This window comes from Callithrix jacchus, chromosome 4, assembly GCF_049354715.1.
Source record: "Callithrix jacchus isolate 240 chromosome 4, calJac240_pri, whole genome shotgun sequence".
Classification (NCBI taxonomy): Eukaryota; Metazoa; Chordata; class Mammalia; order Primates; family Cebidae; genus Callithrix; species Callithrix jacchus.
The window spans coordinates 129,455,998-129,474,277 of NC_133505.1; positions in this window are offsets into that span (position 1 = coordinate 129,455,998).

An 18,280-nucleotide genomic window follows, 5' to 3' on the forward strand; every position below is an offset into this window, starting at 1 on the left:
TCAGGTTTGTTGAAGATCAGATAGTTGTAGGTGTATGGTCTTATTTATGAGTTCCCTATTTTATTCCATTGGTCTATGTGTCTGTTTTTGTACCAGTACCATGCTGTTTTGATTACTGTAGCCTTGTAATATAGTTTGAAGTCAGGTAGTGTGATACTTCCAATTTTGTTCTTTTGGCTTAGGATTGTCTTCACTATTTGGGCTCTTTTTTAGTTCCATATGAATTTTAAAATAGTTTTTTTTTCTAATTCTGTAAAGAATGCCAGTGGTAGTTTAATGGGAATAGCATCGAATCTATCCATTACTTTTGGCAGTACGGCCATTTTTATGACATTAATTCTTCCTATCCTTGCACATGGAAAGATTTTCTATTTGTGTTCTCTCTGACTTCCTTGAGCAGTGGCTTGTAGTTCTCCTTAAAGAGGTCCCTTGTTAGCTGTATTCCTAGGTATTTTATTTTTTTTGTAGTAATTGTGAATGGGAGTTCATTCATGATTTGGCTCTCTGTCTGTTGTTGGTATATAGAAATGCTTGTGATTTTTGAACATTGATTTTGTATCCTGAGTCTGCTGGAGTTGCTTATCAGCTTAAGAAGCATTTGGGCAGAGATGATACGATTTTCTAGACATAAGATTATGTTATCTGCAAATAAAGATAATTTGATTTCCTCTTTTTATTTGAATATCCTTTATTTCTTTATCTTGCCTGATTGCCCTGGCCAGAACTTCCAGTACTATGTTGAATAGGAGTGGTAAGAGAGGGCATCCTTGTCTTGTGCCAGTTTTCAAGAAGAATGCTTCTAGCGTTTGCCTATTTAATATGGTATTGCCTATGAGTTTGTCAAATATAGCTTTTATATGACTTTAGATAAATTGAGCTATGTTCTTTAGATACCTAGTTTATTGAGAGTTATTAACACGAAGGACTTTTCTGTATCTAGTGAGATAATCATGTGGTTTTTGCCTTTAGTTTTGTTTATGTTGAATTACATTAATTGATTTGTGTGTTTTGAACCAACCTTAAATCATGGGATAAAGCCAACTTGATAATGGTGGATAAGCTTTTTGATGTGCTACTGAATTCCATTTGTCAGGATTTTATTGAGGATTTTTTGCATCAATGTTTATCAGGGATATCGACCTGAAGTGTTTTTTTTTTTGGTATCTCTGCTAAGTTTTGGTGTCAGAATGATGCTGTTCTCATAAAATGAGTTAGGGAGGAATCCCTCCTTTTTTAATTTTTTGGAATGGTTTCAGTGGAAATGGTATCATCTCTTCTTTGTACCTCTGGTAGAATTCAGCTGTAAATTTATCTGGTCCTGAGCTTTTTTTTATTTGTAGGCTGTTTTCTACTGCCTCAATTTCAGAACTGGTCATTGCTCTATTCAGAGATTCCATCTCTTCCTGGTCCAGTCTTGGGACAGTGTATGTGTCCAGGAATTTATCCATTTCTTCTAGCTTTTCCAGTTAATGTGCATAGAGGTGTTTATAGTATTCTCTGATAGTTGTTTGTATTTCTTTGGGGTCAATATTCATATTCTTGTTATCATTTCTAAGTGTGTCTATTTGATTCTTTTTTCTTTTTTATTAGTCTAGCTGGCAGTCTATCTATTTCATTAATTTTTTTTTTCCAGAAACCACCTCCTGGATTCTTTGAGTTTTTGAAGGGTTTTTTTTTTTTTTTTTTTTTTAAATTCACCCAGGTGTGGGTAGGCTGAGGCTGAAAAGGGTGTCAGCCTTTTGAAGGGTTTTTAGTGCTGCTATCTACTTTAGTTTTGCTCCAATCTTGGTTATTTCTTGTTTTCTGCTAGGTTTGGGGTTTGTTCTTTAGTTCTTTTAGTTATGATGTTAGGTTGTGGATACAAGATCTTTCTAGCTTCTTAATGTGGAAATTTAGTGTTATAAATTTCCCTCTAATACTATTTTAGCTGCATTCCAGAGATTCTGGTACATTATCTTTCTCATTAGTTTCAAAGAACTTCTTGATTTCTGCCTTAATTTAATTATTGCTCAGGAGTTCAAGAGCAGATTGTTCAATTTCCATGTAGTTGTGTGGTTTTGAGGGAGTTTCTTAATCTTGAGTTCTAATTTGATTGCACTATGATCCGAGAGACTGACAATTTCAGTTCTTTTGCATTTGCTGAAGAATGTTTTGCTTCCATTAATGTGATCAATTTTAAAGCAAGTGCCATGTGTCAATGAGAAAAATGTATATTCTGTTGTTTTTGGATGGAGAGTTCCGTAGATATCTATCACGGCCACTTGATGCAGAGCTGAGGTTAAGTCCTGAATATCTTTGTTAATTTTCTGTGTTGATGATCTGTTCAATATTGTCAGTGGGGTGTTAAAGTCGTCTCCCACTATTATTGTGTGGGAGTCTAAATCTTTTTGTAGATCTCTAAGAAGTTGCTTTATAAATTTGGGTGTCCCTGTATTGGGTGCATATATATTTAGGATAGTTAGCTCTTCTTGTTGAATTGAATGCTTTACTATTATGTAATGCCCTTTGTCTTTTTAAATCTTTGTTGGTTTAAAGTGTGTGTGTGTGTGTTTTCCACAAAGTAGGATTGCAACACCTGCTTTTTTCCTGTTTCCATTTGCTTGGTAAATTTTCCTCCCTTGCTTTACTTTGAGCTTATATGTGTCTTTGCACGTGAGGTGGGTCTTTTGAAGACAGCATACCGATGGGTCTTATCTCTATCCACCTTGCCAAATCATGCCTTTTAATCAGGACATTTAGCCCCTTTACATTTAAGGTTACTATTGTTATGTGTGAAGATGATCCTGTCACCATGCTAGCTGGCTGTTTTGCAGACTTGTTTATGTGGTTGCTTCATAGTGTCACTGGTCTGTGTACTTCAGTGTGTTTTCACAGTGGCTGGTAATGATTTTTCATTTCCATATTTAGTGCTTCCTTCAGGAACTTTTGCAAAGCAACAATGCTGGTGATGAATTCCTTTAGTATTCACTTATCTGAAAAGGATCTTATTTCTCCTTCACTTAGGAAACTTAGTTTGTTCAGATATGAAATTTTGGGTGGAAAATTCTTTTCTTTAAGAATGTTGAATGTTGGGCCCCAATATTTTCTGGCTTGTAGGGTTTCCACTGAGAGGTTTGTTGCTGGTCTGATGGGTGTCCCTTTGTATGTGACCTGGCCTTTCTCTATGGCTGCTCTAACATTTTTTCCTTTGTTTCAATATTGAAGAATCTGGCAATTTTGTGTCTTGGGGTTGATCTTCTTGTGGAGTATCTTACTAGGATTCTCTGAATTTCCTGAATTTGAATGTTGGCCTATCTTGCTAGGCTGGGGAAGTTCTCCTGGATGATATCCTAAAGGATGTTTTACGACTTGCTTTTGTTCTCCCCATCTCTTTCAGGTACCCCAATCGGTTGTAAGTTTGGTCTTTTTTACATAATCCCATATTTATTGGAGGTTTTGTTTGTTCCTTTTCATTCCTTTTTCCTATTTTTGTCTGCCTGTCTTATTTCAGAAATATAGTCTTCATGTTCTGAGATTCTTTTCCCTGCTTGTTTTATTCTGCTATTGATACATGTAATTGTATCTTGAAGTTCTTATGCTGTGTTTTCCAGCTCCATCAAGTCACTTATGCACTTCTCTAAACTGGCTAATCTGGTTATCAGCTCTTAGGTTCTTTCACTGGGTTACAACATACTCCTTTACCTCAGTGAAGTTTGTCATTACCCACTTTCTGACACCTACTTCTGTCAATGCAGTCATCTCAGCAGCAGCCCAGTTCTGTGTCCTTGTTGGATAGATGCTGTGGTCATTTGGAGGAGAAGTCCGCTTGCTGTTTGAGTTTTCAGTGGTTTTGTTTACTCTTTCTAATCTTTGTGGGTTTATCTACCTTTGATCTTTGATCTTTGAGGTTGCAAACCTTTGAATGGGATTTGAACGTAGTTTTTGTGGATGTTGTCATTGCTGCTTTCTGTTTGTTGGTTTTCCTTTTAATTGTCAGGCCATTCTTCCATAGGCTGCTTGGTTTCCTGGGGGATTGCTTCAGAACTTAGTTGCCTGGGTTTTTCCCATACCTGGAGATACCACCAATGAAAGCCACAAAACGGTAAAGATGGCAGCCTGCTCCTTCCTCTAGGAGCTCCATCCCAGCGGGGTACTGACCTGTTGCTCCTGTAGGAGGTGTGTAAAGACCTGTACGCTCCTGTAGGAGGTGTGTAAAGACCTTTATTGGGAGGTCTCACCCAGTCAGGAGAGACAGGATCAGAAATCTGCTTAAAGAATCAGTCTAGCTGCTTTTTGGCAGAGCAGGGGTGGTGCACTGAGGTAAATATTTCCTTATCCAGACTACCTGGATTCTCCAGAGCCAGCAGGCTGGAAAGCCTGAGTTGACTGAACCACAGAGACATTAGCCATCCTCCTGCCACCCACCACACCCACAAACCTTGGGGCTTCATCTCAGGAAGAGATCAGAGTTCTGGCGTGTAACCCTGGCTGGAGTTGTTGAAATTCCCACAGGGAGGCTCTGTCCAGTGAGGAGGGATGGATTAGGGGTCCCATTTAAAGAAGCAGTCTGGACATGATCTGGAACAGCAGCTGTTGTGGAGGACTCCTCCTTACCTAGACCATCTAGACTCCCCAGAGCCAGCAGGCTAAAACAGCTGAGTCAACCTAACCACAGAAATGGTCGCCACCCCTACCCACAGAAACTTGTCTATCAGGCAGTCTCCAGCCTCTTGCACAAGTTGGCTGGAATTCCAAGCCAGTGGGTTTTAACTTGTGAGATGCCATGGAAGTGGGGCCCATGGAACAATGCTGCTTGATTCCCTGAATTCAGCTGTGTTCCTAGGGGAACGTACAGATGGATCTCCTGATTTGCCAGGATTCCCAGGATGGGAGTCTATAAAACTCCTGGGTCTCTGTGTGAACATGAGTGACTGCACTGCTGAGACTCTGCACAGCTTTGTGTATCAGACCCAAAGCCCTGGAGGTGTGAGCTCACAAGAGGATCTCCTGACCCATGAGTTGCAAAGATCCCTGGGAGAAGTGTGATTTCCCAGGCAGGGTCACACAATCACTTACCACTTCCCTTGACCGAGGGGGTAAGGGTTCCTTTGGCCCCATGTCACTTCCCAGTGGGCCTTTGACGCATCCTGCTTTTCTTTGTTCTCTATGGGTCGAGTTGTTAATCTAGTCAGTCCCAATGTGAGAACGTGAATATTTCAGTTAAAGGTCCTCAATTCACTCACCATTTTCATTTCTCTCCATGAAAGCTGTGGACTGCAGCTGCTTCTAATCAGTCATCTTGGCCCCTTCTATCACTCCTTTCTTTTAAAAAATGCAGTTTAAGTAACTTAGTGCAGCACTGATTTTGAGTAATATAGTAGAAATACCAGCTTCAGCCTAAACTGTCATCACATCTAGAAATAAGCATATATAGGCATTTCTGAAGGATTGGTAGGGAAGTCCAATCTTATGAAAGTCTATTTTCATGTGCGGTAATTCATCCTTAGAGCTAAAGGAATAATGCATTAAAAAAACTGACCTAGCAAGAAAACCTAAAGTAAGGATGAATTTTTCCCTATTTAACATTGGATTTCTATGGAAGTTTGACATTTTAAAGATGAAGATCAGCTCCTGCGGTGGAGACAGCTGACCCTTGAGGAATATGGTGGTTTTCATGCACACTGTGCGGGAGAAAGGTGATGCTAGTGGGAACATGTGAGATACTCAGGAAACTTGGTTAGGTGGGGCTTGGGAACATTTTGTAAGGGGGCTGAAATGCTCCATGATCAGGTGTGAGTAAATGCTGATCAACTTCGGGCCATTTCTATTACTGAAACCTATGTTATATGTATGATTATGTACTGAAGTATCTAATCTCAATAAGCACCACTAGTAACCCAGTAAGTGGTGATTGCTCCTCAATGCTAGCCTCTCCTGGTGAGGGCAGCCTGCCCACACTGCATGGGCTCCTGTAACACACCCTACACACTTAGAACTCTGTTCAGTTTGTATTCTTTGATCACAGTCAAGCGATTTTTCAAGAGCAGTTAACACTTACATGTTAATCAATTTTGTAATATTTATTAAAAGTGCAAAATTTGAGGAGAAGTACACCCCCTTCCTTTGTTGACACGTGTGAAATCATGTTATTTTCATTCATTACAAACAAAGCTTGTTAAAATAATGCTAAAATGATTTTTTTGAATATAGAACTAACTTTTATTCAGGAAAAATAATGTGTCTGTCACATAAAATATAATTTTTATTTATTTGTCTTTGTAAATGTAGTTAATATCATTAATCGTGCTAAATTGTGTGTGTGTGTGTGTGTGTGTGTGTGTGTGTGTGTGTGTTGTGGTGAGAGGGCTAAAGTTTCTAACTTACGTATTTCAAAAGTCATCTTTTTTCAGGTTAGATAATTCTTAGGGGCTCCTACATGACTCACAGGAAGTAGTATAAGCTAGTAGACAATTTGTATAGCTTGGCATTATATTTTGATTCTTCAGCACATTTTTTTCTCTGTATAGAAACAGATTGACTTCCCTCAGGAGGTCTGTCTGAATATACTTTCAGAAACTACTGTTATAGCCTCTTTACTTGACTTATAGTAATCCAGGACTTTTGCTCTGAGCATTGTTACTAACTATTCTTCTTAACTATTCTAAAATGCTGGTTTTATTCTAGAATTGACTCTATGCCTGAATCAATCTTGTTAGCTGATTTGCTTCCTTCTTAGATTTGACATTCACCACTGAGACACTCTGTCCTCCATGTCTATAATACTTTTCACTGTTCTGGGCACACCCCCTATTCCTCTGTCTTGAAAAACACCTGCCATTATAGCAAGACAAGTTGTGTGTGGAGATGAAACAGACTTGGGAAGTCCAGGGGTTAAACAGTAATACCTGGACAGGTAAAGGTGACATAAATTGGGCAGGCCAAGGAAACTGAGGTTGAAAAATGGAAAGTCACCTGATTAAGATCACTTAACTAGCAAGTGGTAGAAAGACCTGGGCACCAAGCTGTGAGAGTGCTCTGTAATCTTCTCTTGGCTTCTCTGGGTCTCTCTTGTACTACAGCTCAGTAAAGAGAAGGAATAGTGTCATACTTACAGCTGTATCCCAGGCCATAGGTCTGGAACTGGGTAAGACTTAATAAATATTGAGAACTTCATAAATGAGTAAATAAGATGATTGCGTTTAAAATCTATTGTCTTTCCCAATGTTATGGGTTTCTTAAAAGTCATACAAATAAAGTACACATTCCCTTGTTTCAGTGCAAGTTATAGTGGGGAAGTTCTGAGACCAGGAAGGTATGAAAAATAATGGATATATGTGCAAAATGGAAATGTAATTTACTTGCTTCTGATTATGAAGGCAGAAATTAACAAACAGGTATAATTTGAGATGACTTCACCTTTGGGCAGATGACTTCATCTATTCGTTTCTATTGGAAAAATTACCCCAGTGACATCAATATACAGCAAAGATCATCTTCTTTTAGAGAAGACTGAGGTTTTGATGACTAGGAGGCACTAAACTGCTCCTCAGAATAATAAGAAAAGTTACCCATGACACAGAGTTCATCTCCAGAGTTTTTACCTATGAACAAATGGTCCTTTCTATGGCTGGATTTAGTCTGCCCTGTTTTATATAAAATTACAGATTACTCTTGTCCCTGTGAGTCTGTAAAACAATTGATCAAAGAGAATACAGGTTAGATTCCTTAAGACTGTAGGAGAGATCTTTAGTGCTCATAACCTGGAAGCACTCATGAAACAAAGACCTCATAGGCACAGTGAGCACGACCGAGACAGGGCTGTTGATGTATAATCCAGACTTCAGGAATAAATTTTAATTGATTTCTTACATGGATTCAGCTCAGTAGGGTACCACCAGGAAATAGGGGTTTCAATCTTAACATCACCATTGTAATACCGTGTAGGATCAATCTTTCCTACCCTGCTTAGCATTTTGAGAAGATTACATAGCTTTTCAGTTATTTGCAGATATTAAAATCTAAAATCTAAATTCAAAATTCTAATTTTACGTGCAATTTAGTCCTTCTCTCTTTCCCTTAGTACAAGACTAGCATAAGTTCTAAGAACAGGGCTGGGAAAGAGAATGAGATACACACAAACATACACACACACACACCACGGAGACAGGAAGACAGAGAATCTAAGACAGAGAGTGAGACGGGGCTAGAGAACCTAGGCAAATACTTGAAGTTACTAAGAAAGTACCACTTGTGAGTGTAGAATATCTTACTTTAGTGTGACAACAGAATGGAGTTTAAAATATGTATCTAAAAAATCAGGCAGAAATTTCTGTTTAGATCTTTAAAGTGTAACAACTGAAATCCTTTATTTATTTACAATATAATATAAATAATAATTATGTAATATACATTTAATATAAAATGTATTCATTCTATTCCTTTTCAAACCAATACTTCTGCGGCATTGTGTGAAGTGTTTTAATTGAGTGGTAGTGACAGCAGGCGGTTTTCATATTATTTCAAATGTATGGAATATATGGATGAAAGCATAAGTAACATGCCCACATCACTGCAAAGATGGTGTGTAGAAACTGAGAGCTTGGAATTGGTGGTTGGTGATATAGACTGAAGTTATTGTGAAAGGTTAAATAAGACATGCTAATGAATATTTATGTTTTCAGAAAATATGTAAAGAATTTCTACTATTTGTTCATGGCTAAAATTGCTGTACTTAAGTAAGGTTAGAGACATCAGGAAACAGAAACATTTGAATGTGTCCAAAATTCAATTGGTAACAGTAGTTTTATAAACACTCTAATAAGCAGTGCTCCCACTAAACAAAAGTTAATATTGATGTCTATGCATCATGATATATATGTGATGAATATATATATGAGAATAAATTTCCATGGTTTTCTGGTAAATCTTTAAATATTATTTATTTTTCTACTTTGAAAATTATGTGTAATGTCCATTATATAAAATTAGGAAAGATAAATTTTAAAAAGAAAATAAAAGGGAATATAAGAACTAAAATCACCTGATATTCTACCATCTAGAAATAACAAGTGTTGTTCAATGTTTGATAAATTCTTTCTAGTTTCTTTATTTATGCAAATATAAATCTACATATTTTACAAATGTAGCATATAAAGATATATTTTTAAAATTTGAATTTGTTTCTTATGGTTTTAAAATAAGCAAATAAACCATGTTTTTTGCTATTATAAACAGTGCTACAATAAAAATTTTTGCATATGTCTATTAGATATATACAAGATCATCATTGTTATATCTTTTTCGTGGAATTATACTTTTATTTTATATATTTATCTCTTTTAATGGATTTTGCCTTAATTAGTATCTTATCTAAAATTAACATGGTACCTGAACTTTCTCTTGGTTAGTTTATATACATATTTCAATAGCTTTGAAGGTACAAGTGGCTTTTGGTTACATGGATGTCTGTATAGTGGTGAAGTTTGAGATTTTAGTGTACCTGTCATCCAAGTAGTGTACATTGTGTTCAGCATGTAGTTTTTCATCCCTCACCTCCTTCTCTCCTTCCCTTCCTCTTAGTCTCTAAAGTTCTTGGCTAGTTTTTGCAAGACATAGTCTCTTCCATCATTTTATGTTCAATCTGTGTGCGTTTATGTATGCATGTGTGTGAGTGTTCTAAGCATGTCTCTTGTCAGCATGAGTTTGCTGTTTTTCTTTTAAAAATCTAACCATGAAATCTGTTTTTAAAAATAAATTTAAGTCATTTTCATATATTGAAGCTAATGATTATAATTAATGTTTAATGATATGAAATGTTTCGACAACCTATTTCGTGTTTTCTCTTTCTCATATATTTATTTTTCTTTTGTTACTTTTCTACTTCACTGCCTTGCCTCCCTGCCTGTTAGATTTTTTTTCAATTTCTCTATTGTTTTCGAAATTTCCATCAGTTCAATAACAATTTGGCACTTTCTCTCTGTCACTGCTCTAGATACCAAGAATTTCATGGTGACCAGAGAAGATACATATATCTTCCTCGTGGAGTTTATATTCTAGCAAAGGGAGACAGATGATAAACAAATTAGTATTACTAGTAGCTAACCATCCTATGAGACTAAGTGCCAGACACTGCTCTAAGCATTTTATACACATTAACTAGTTACCTCAGAACATCCCATGAGGTATATATTATTGGTATGTCCACATTATAAAGAAAAAAATAAGCCACAGGGACATAAAATAATTGGCCTAAAGTCATATAGCCAGCAAATAAAAAGAACTAGACATTCTTGATCCAGTATCTGTGTTTTTCCTCACCCCTGGCTAAATCAGTGCCATGTATTATAAAGTACTGGACAAGGCTATTGGGAGGCTTCAGTGTGACATATGGCATTAAATAACACGGTCAGCAAGGACTCACTCAGAAAGGAGTATCTGAGTAAAATGATAAAGAAACAAGTCATACAGATATCTGGGGAAAGGAGCATTGCAGGTAGAAACAAGCACTAAGTCCTATTGTGGTTGCCAACAAGAAGTCCCTGTGCCCATGGACAGCAAAGATACAATGATAAAATCAAACCAAAGGCCCGGTCACATAAACCCTTATAGTTGCAGAAAGAACTTCTGTTTTATTGGAACGCAACCACACTCTTCATTTTATATTGTACATCTGCAGAGTAGAATCATTCCAATAGGGCTATATGACCAGCAAAACCTAAAATATGTACTATTTGGCTCTTTACAGGAAGTGTGCCAAGCTTTGTTCTACCTGCAGAATGTTTGTTGACTGAATGAATAAAACAGCTCAATTTTGATACTTTGTCTTATACCTAGTGATATTATTATATACAACATAATATATATTATATAATATTCATTGTATATTAGTTTTATTTAAACATATATATGTAATACATATGTATACATATAAAGGTATATATGTAAACATAAGATGTATTATGCATATTAAAAGTATGTTATATAATATAGAAATAATATATAATTGTATAACTATGTATAATATATAATATAACTATATATTATAGTACTATATAATGCATGTATTGTGTGTATATCCACAACTTTTATTTTTATTATTATTTTCTTAGAAACAAGGTCTCACTCTGTCCCCCAGGCTGGAGTGCAGTGGCATGATCATTCTGTTGGGGTTCAGGAGTTCAGGGGAGCCCTCAGTTCCCCTGAGAGGAAGTTTCTACAGGTTCTTGGTCTATCACTTCCCAAGAATGGGAGAGGAGACCATAGCACGGTGTGCTCATAAAAGTAATGCCAGACTCAAAAGTGTTTGTAGAAAATGATTTATTGAGAGAGAGAGAGAGAGATAGGAGAAGAAGAGAGAAAACTTCCATGAAGAGCATGTGGGAGTGGGACCACAGAGGGGAAATCCAGGAGGGAAAAGAGAGCTCCCACTATGCGGGAGGGGATTCCAGAAAGCTGGAAATCTGGTGTGGGTGGAGCAGGGGAATATATCCTGGGAGAAATTCCCACCTCCCCAAGTTCCTCTGGCCAATGAAAGGAGTTCCTTTAAACTTCCACTGGGGTGATTGACTCTTAGTTTCTTCCTGCGCCGGTGAAATTCAAACATAAACTGTTAAATTTCCCAGATGAAGATGGATGGGAGGGGGAGAAAATATGGTGCTGGGAAGTTCTTGCCCTAGAAACTATGCCCCCTTGTGGACCCGGAAAGAGAACACCTTCCCTCAATTCTTCATTGCAGCATAACTCCTAGGCTGACACGATCCTCCAACCTTAGCCTCTCCAGTTGCTGGGACTACAGATGCAAGCCACTGTGCCTGGCTCACAATTTTTGTTCTTTTTTTTCTCAATTAAATCCTAATAAGGACTGTGCCTTGTAATTTTTATTCTTTTTCCAAGTTAGCCTTGTGCTAAAGAATTGAATATTCCAGTTGATAGAAATTATTGTTTTATTAGTTGTTAACCCATCTATTATAATGTTTTATTCTGAACTGGATGCTTATATAAAATGTCTGAAAGAGAAGTCTGATAGGGAGTAAAATAAGTGAAAAAATATAAATTAATAACGTTGCAGAAACAGCTATTTGCATACTGTTCTTTGTAGGCTGCAATTAGGCAGTCTCAAAGCGTTAATGAACTTTTTACAGTGTCTTATTAGCAGCAAACAGTTACATATAGGGAGCAGTCAGCTCAATGTACTGTTGAATCAAACTTTTTGCTTTAGATTTGTATGGGTTTTTTTTTTTCCTGCAGGGGTTTTGGTACACTGTAAAAGCTATGGACTTGATGGATTAGAAAGCAATGTAACCAATATTGCTTGATACTATGTAGTCCCAAACTGCTTTCACTGATGCCTCTTAAAGTAGTGTAACTCTTATGTTCAATACTTTATAATTTGCTCCATGGTGCTGATTTAGCCTAGTGGTTAGGAAACTCACAGATACCGGAGCAAATATATAGAAAATGTAGGCAGGGGAAGTAAAAACTTGAAGGAAGCTAAATCTACATGTGAAGGGCAGTGATGTGTGTTAAGTTGGTAAAAATGGCTTTGATAATGTGTTCTGAAGACTAAAAAATCTATAGTAGAGTTATATTAGAGCTAGCTGTCTCTTCCATTAAAATTTGTCACCAGCAGTGTGGAAATTTTAAAGTACCATAAGCACTGCCTGACAATGCACAAAATTAGAAATCTGCTCTATGTTACACAATAAACCCTATTTGTATTGGTGTCATTTATCCAATGACTTCACAAATCACATAAATGATATCGTTCATAAGTGCACAAATCTTTCACAAGTGGATATGAAATACTCAATTTTTATTGTATCAGCTTAAGTCTGCTCTAGCTTATTACATGGCATAGTGTTCATCTGATTGATACTCCAAGGTCTCTAAGAAACATGATGAAATTTTAAATCACTATTTGCAGGGTGAAAGTTGCTAAACCAATTGTTTTTTTGAACCGCAAATGATGATCTGCAGATCTCAAGTCTGCTACTACTTTTGCATATGCATACATGTATTTTTGGCTGAATTAGACCCAGTGGTCTGGTTCAGTATCTGCCATGGTAGCACATTTTTTTCCTCTGCTTTTATGTAAAAACTAATAATTAAACATAGCTTGTGAAGTGTAGGGGAACATTGTTTCTGGTCTTAGACTTGGAACAAAAACTGTCAGTTCTGAATCATATGTTCCTATACTCCAACTTTTATAACATAATAAGCAACAGTTATTGCAAGCATGTATGCTTAAAATTTCTTAAAAAATTGGGGCTGGAGTAAGGGGGTGAAAAGTGAAAAGAAATCTGGACTAATCTTATTATTGGGATCAAAAGAGAAAAAGGCATTATTTTTCCGCTAAAGGAATTGTACTCTTTTGGCAGCCATGTAAAATGTATTTGTTTTTACGTTAGGAAATGAAAAACAGGAAGCATCCTCCTTGATAAGTCTAAGGGTGTGTGGATAAATAAATGCTGAGTCTCTGTATTCAGGGAAGGAGAAGAAACTAATAGGTATTGAGAACTGAATGTCTGTGACACTGTGGATAGAGGCTTTATAAACATCATCACATTAAATCACAGCAGGGTCCTTATAGATCAGAGAACTAAGCTTCAGAGGTGTTAATGACATTCTCTGGTTCGTCCCATATGCTTCTGTCAGCAAGTATCAGAATATGCGATTCAAATTTGTACAATAAGAATTCACATTACAAGAAATCTGAAGCTAATGATGGGCTTCAGTTTTGATTGATTCAAGAAACAACATATGTTATAAAGAACTCAGTTTCCTTTGGTCTCTCTGTGGTCTGTCATTTATAGTTTTGTCTTTATCATAAGGCCAGTTTCTTCATGACCCTACAATGCTCTCCAATTGCTTCATGCTTCTTTGTTCACATGGGGGAGAACACTGCTTCTGGAGGCTTTCTTAGAAGAGCAAGGCAAACTTTTGCAGAATCCTCTAGGAATAGAAACACTTTCCTTGAATTAAGTTGGCCTAAGCACAATCTCATTGCTGGCAAGATGGATGAAATAATCCTTAGAGCAATCAGGTCTATTCCTGGAGCTGCTGGTGGAGTCAATTCCCTTAAAAATCAGAAAATGAAAGGAATGGGATGGATAAATAAATAAAGCACAGCTCTGCTAGAATAAGATGGCAGTGTAGGATGTCCTAAAACCTCATTCACCCCATTGAGACTGTCTCAACAATAATACATGAACTAATTCCCTTTGTGAGAAGTTCAGACATCAGTTAAGAGGCTCTTGCACACCAGCTGATTATGACACCAGCTACATTGAAGCTGGTTGGAAAAGTGTGTCATCCTTTAATTATAGTCTCCTCTCCCCACCCCAAGGACAGCACAGGACAATTGGGAAAAAAGTGTCACCTTTCAGAATTTTTTGGGGGGGAAGGTAGGAGAAAACTAGAATATATGTCTAAAGTTCAGACATTTTGGTGGTCTTCCAGAGGGATGATTTCTGTCTTGCCTGAATGTAAGCACTGAAAGGAAAGGGCATCAGGTTAGGGGCTAGTGAGAATAAAGGCAATGGTTTGGACTATCTTGAATTAACTTGCAATAGTCTTTCTCCCAGGCTCATCATGCAATGAGTAGAAGAAAACTGCCAACTCCTGGCTTCTCCCTTGGGAGTGAAAGAGTTGGAGCATGCATACAATATTCTGTGGACTGCTTGAGGTACTGGTTTCTTTGTCATTCATCTTGAAGCACTGAGGGGACCACCTGGCATATTTTAAATGCCTTGGGGCCACTGAGAACAAGAGTGGGTGGATGGCTTGATGCTCTTCCAGATGACCTGTGCTACAGCAGACAGAGAGGAATATAGCTTAGTTGCTTCTCCCTCAAGGAGGTAAAGAGGAAAGAGAAGAGTGGGATGTGCATCCAAAGTTTTGGCTTTACAGGAATCTTCCCAGAGGACTGACTTCTGCTTTGCTCTACTAAAAGCACTGATTAGACTTGGCATGGCCTAGAAGAATAGGGGTTGCTGAGAACAAAGGAGAAACTCGGTGGCTTGTGGAAACCCCAGAGACTCTGCAGTACTTTAGACACCAAAGGATGCAAGAGATTATGAGCTCTTGAAAAAATAAACCAGTAAATTCCCCTCATTGACAATTTACATGCACAAGTTCAGAGAGTAAATATCCACAGGAAAGATTTGAGAGACCCCCCAGAATCTTCAACCTGGTTGATTGGTAAAGATCTTTCCCTGTACAAAGTCAGACCACAAAGACTGAGAAAGGTAGCTATATTTCTAAATGTGTGGGTCTTGGCACAAAGTTAAAAAGCACATTAACACAAAACACAACAACAACAAAACAGGGAAACCTGGCCCAATCAGGAAACAAAATAAATCTCTGGAAATAAACTCTGAAGATGCAAGGTGTATTATTCTATTTCAGACTCCTATAAAGAGCTACCTGAGACTGAGTAATTTATAAAGAAAGAGTTTTAACTGAGTCACAGTTCCTCATGTCCTGGGGAGGCCTTAGGGAACTTACAATCATGGCAGAAGGGATGGGAGAAGCCAGTACCTTCTTCAAAAGGTGTCAGAAGTTAGGGTGGGGAATGGAACAACCACATACTTTAAAAAAGATTATGCTTTAAGTTCTGGGGTACATGTGCAGAATGTGAAGGTTTGTTACATAGGTATACACGTGCCATGGTGGTTTGCTGTTTGATAACCCATCAACCTTTCATCTACATTAGCTATTTCTCCTAATGCTATCTCTCACCTAGCCCCCCACCCCCCAACACCACTTATAAACCTTCAGATATTGTGAGAACTCACTCACTATGAAGAGAACAGCAGGGGGGAGATCACCCCCATGATCCAATCACCTCCCACCAGGTACTTCCCTTGACACATGGGGATTGCAATTTGAGATAAGATTTGGATGGAGACGTAGTACCAGCCATATCTCAAGGGCATGTAAATTACCTGACAAAGAATCTAAAATGACTGTCATAAAGATGCTGAACAAGCTCAGACATACCATTTATGAACATAATGAGAATATAAAAAAGAGACAAGAAATATAAACAATCAAAAAGAAATTTTGAAGCTGCAAAATACAATAACCAAATTTAAAAAATTGAAAACATCAGCAAATTCAAATACAGATACTTTGAAATTATCTAGTTAGAAAACTATGGGACACCATCAAATTAACCAATATATGTGTTGTGGAAGTTCTAAAAAAAAAATAAATAAGGAAGAGAGTAAAAGACTCAGAAAGCTTACTTAAATAAATAATAGCTAAAAAAAAATCTTAAATATAAGAAAAGAAATAGACTTCCATGTTTAAGAAGCCCAACAGCCTCCAAATACGATGAATGCAAAGAGTTCCATGCCAAGACACATTATAATCACGTTTTCAAAAGTCAAAGAGAAAGACTGAGAAAATTTTAAAAGTACCAGGAGAAAAGCAATTTGTCACATGTGAGGAAAATCTTGTAAGCCAGTTTGTTAGCAGAAACCACACAGGACAGAAGGGAGTGGGATGACATATTCAAGGTGCCGAAATTTAAAAATAAATTGCCAACCAAGAATACTACATCTAGTAAAACTTTCCCTCAAAAATAAAGAAAAAAATACTTTCCTAGATAAATAAAAGCTGAGGAAGTTCATCATCACAAGACTTGCCTTGCAAAAAATTATGAACAAAGTATTTCAAGTTGAAATGAAAAGATGCTAGATAACAACATAAAAACATAAAAGTATAAAGCTTTCCACCAAATATATAGACAAATAAAGAATGCTATAATACCATAATGATAGTATACAGTCACTTTTAATTCTAGTATAAAAGTTAAAAGGCTAAAATAAGTACTACTATATAAATATGTTAATGGACACAAAATATTAAAATGTAATTTGCAACATCAATAACATAAAATGTAGAGGAGATATAGGGTTTCATATAAGATTAAAGTTAAGCTTAAAATAAATTGTTATGAAATGTTTTATGTAGCCTATGGTATCCCCAAAGAAATGCCTATAGAAGATATACAAAAGAAAATGAGAGAAAAACCAAAGCATATCACTGTAAAACATTCATGAAACACACAAAAAAAGAGAGGAAAAGAGGCACTAAAGAGCTACAAGAGAGACAAAAGAAAATTAACAAAATGGCAATCATGAGTCTTTATCAGTAATAACTTTAAAAGTAAATGGATTCAACAACTTTTAGTTGTTGAGTGTGGCGATTCCTCAAGGACCTAGAAATAGACATTCCATTTGGCCCAGCAATCCCATTACTGGGTATATATCCAAAGGACTATAAATCGTTCTATTATTAGGACACATGCACACAAATGTTCATTGCAGCACTGTTTACAATAGCAAAGACTTGGAACCAACCCAAATGCCCATCAATGATAGACTGGACAGGGAAAATGTGGTACATATACACCATGGAATACTATGTAGCCATCAAAAATGATGAGTTAGTGTCCTTTGTAGGGACATGGATGAACCTGGAAACCGTCATCCTCAGCAAACTGACACAAGAACAGAAAATCAAACACTGCATGTTCTCACTCATAGGCAGGTGTTGAACAATGAGAATACATGGACACAGGGAAGGAAACATCACACGCTGGAGTCTGTGGGGGAAACTAGGGGAGGGACAGTTGGGGTGGAGAGTTGGGGAGGGATAACATGGGGAGAAATGCCAGATATAGGTGATGGGGAGGAAGGCAGCAAACCACCTTGCCATGTATGTACCTATACAACAGTCTTGCATGTTCTTCACATGTACCCCAAAACCTAAAATGCAATAAAATATTTTTGAAAAAAGTAAATGGATTAAAGTGTCCAATGAAAAGACATAGAGCAGCTGAGTGAATTAAAACAAAAATATCCAAATATATACTCTATGTAAGAAACTTACTTTAGATTTAAGGCAGGTGTTGGCCAAAAGCGAAAGAATGGGAAAAGGTATTTAATTAAAATAGTAACCAACTGAGGGTAGTAGTGAACATAATAATATCCACCAAAATAGACTTTAAGTCAAAAACTGTCACAAGAGACAAAGAAGGACATTATATAGTAATAAAAGGGTTAAGTCACCAACAAGGTGTAACTGTTATGAATATGTATATATCCAACATCAGAGTCCCCAAATACATGAAGTAAACATTGACAGAATTACAGGGAAAAATAATAGTAATAAAATATTACAGTACTTCATTTTCCATAGTGCGTAGAACATCTATATAGAAGATCAATTAAAATAGTAGAACTTTAACAATGCTGCAGACCAAATGAAGCTAACAGATGTATACAGAATCTTT